This window comes from Palaemon carinicauda, chromosome 17 (genome assembly GCF_036898095.1).
Source record: "Palaemon carinicauda isolate YSFRI2023 chromosome 17, ASM3689809v2, whole genome shotgun sequence".
Classification (NCBI taxonomy): Eukaryota; Metazoa; Arthropoda; class Malacostraca; order Decapoda; family Palaemonidae; genus Palaemon; species Palaemon carinicauda.
The window spans coordinates 59,558,752-59,561,251 of NC_090741.1; the positions used below are offsets into that span (position 1 = coordinate 59,558,752).

The 2,500-nt window shown below is 36.8% G+C and overlaps 1 protein-coding gene across 1 annotated transcript in view; it reads right to left on the reverse strand.

Annotated features, from left to right (window-relative positions):
* Positions 1 to 2,500, reverse strand: part of LOC137656796 (RING finger protein 44-like) — an 84,718-nt gene that overhangs the window by 30,518 nt on the left and 51,700 nt on the right.

Here is a 2,500-nt window from a genome sequence, read left to right on the forward strand (position 1 = left end):
ATAATGGACGCTACTGGTCACACCAACCAAACATTACTTCTTGTCGATATGGCCCCATCGTCCTAGAAATTCCAGCCTGCCGTTATAACGCATTGGAAGATTACTGCAATGGAGTTTCATGGAGGAGGTCTAGATTCTAGAGTGACTATATAAAGAGTCTTCACTCTGAACTTCATTTCCTTTTTTTCCGTATCGGGCTATTTTTCTTACTACACTTTTCGTGGGTTGTGATTGCATATGTGGTAACGTCCCTGAGTGGTGATCGCCAGACTGGGGTTCCAGGCCCGCTCATACTCGTTAGTTCCTTTGGTCGCTGCAATTTCACCATCCTTGTGAGCTAAGGATGGGGGGTTTGGGGAGAGTGTATAGGTCTATCTGCTGAGTCATCAGCAGCCATTGTCTGGCCCTTCTTGGTAGTAGCTTGGGTGGAGTGGGGCCTTGGGCGTGGATCATATGCATATTCAGTCTCTAGGGTAATGTCCCTTGTCTCTGTCATTCATGAGCGGCCTTTAAACCTTTAACGTTGCGGCATGATTAATAATAATAATAATAATAATAATAATAATAATAATAATAATAATAATAATCCAGGACTTAGGAATTGAATTGAGAAGGCTATGGGATATCTAGGTCGAAGTGGGTACCAATATTCATTCGAGCACTAGGACAACACCAAAGTTACTGAAAAGGAATCTTAATTAGGTACGTGCAGATATATCCCCAGAACTTGTGCAGAAGAGCGTGCTACTTAAAACAGCACATATAGTGAGGAAAGTGATGGATTCCTAAGGAAGCGGGGTGTAACCCAGAACCCCATAATGTAAACTACCAGTCTCTGTAGACCGTGATACACAACAACAACAATAATAATAATAATAACAAAACTACAGATTTAAAAATCATCCAACCCTATCCCAGCATCTTTCAAGTGGGAATACCATTCTTATCTTACTGACCACACTCCCCCTTGTTGACCAAGATTCCAGAATCTTTAAAAATCACCAGAGAAATCCTGGATATGTGATATTCCCCATAAGGGTAGTTAATCCTTTACAATTTTGAAAAAAAAAAGACCAAAGTCAGATCCAAATCTTAAATCGAGCTAAACAAGAAGGGCACGCAATAGAGAGCATGCCTTCGCCACGCCAAGTGGTCTTATTTTGGTCTTAACTCCACTGCGTACTTGTACTTCGATGTATTTTCTTCAAAAATATAATGGATTTGTCCTTGGGTCATACCCAAACAGGTCCACCAAGTTTCGTTGAAATTGGTTGGGAAGTTTTTGCGTAATGTTGTTCACAAAAAAACTAACTAAATATTTGCCATTTACTTAAAATTGCGATTTTTTCAAAGTACCACTGCGTACTTGTACTTTGATGTACTTTATCCAAAATGCTACAGACTCACCCTTGGATCATACCCAGCATGAATACCAAGTTTGGTCAAATTCGATGCAGTAGTTTTTGCGTAAAGTTGCTCGCAAATAAGCAAACAAAATGACAACAGGGAGGAATACATAATTTCCAAGATTACTTTCCTGGTGGAGCAGACCGTTCAACTAATGGTAAAATGCATCATTTATTTCCAAATTGGAATGGTTTCATGGAATTTGTCATAAGCTGGGAAGATAGATATAGACAGAAAAATACATAGATAGATACGGAAAGATAGATAGATAGGTAAACAGATACATAGGTACATAGATAGATAGGTAGATAGACAGATACATAGATAGATAGATAGATAGACAGATACATAGACAGATAGATAGATAGACCTTCATTGACCACAAATTCTACATTAAAAATTACATTTAACATAATTACCTGTTAAAATTAATATATTTGACATATCGGGATATTTATATTATTTCATACTCAACATGTCCATATTACAGGATTTATAATAGTTCCTCAGTATATGTCACAATTAAAATCATTAAACATATTTCCTATTAATCACTTTAATACCATTAATATTAAACCAAAGAAAAATATATCTTCGCAACCCTAAAGATTGGACAGCAAGAAATGAAGGGACAAAAAGTAATAAGTGGGTGCAGCTAGAGGTCAAATTCACGTTGCAAAGACCCAGAAAATAAATTCACGTTGCAAAGACCCAGAAAATAAATTCACGTTGCAAAGATCCAGAAAATAAATTCTCGTTGAAAAGACCCAGAAAAAAATTCACGTTGCAGAGACCCAGAAGAAAAATTCATGTTGCAACGATCCAGAAAATAAATTCACGTTGCAAAGACAAAATAAATTCTCGTTGAAAAGACCCAGAAAACAAATTCACGTTGCAAAGACCCAGAAGAAAAAATCACGTTGCAAACAGAAAATAAATTCACGTTGCAAAGACCCAGAAAATAAATTCACATTTCAAAGACCCAGAAAATAAATTCACATTTCAAAGACCCAGAAAATAAATTCACATTTCAAAGACCCAGAAAATAAATTCACGTTGCAAAGACCCGGAAAATGAATTCACGTTGCAAAGA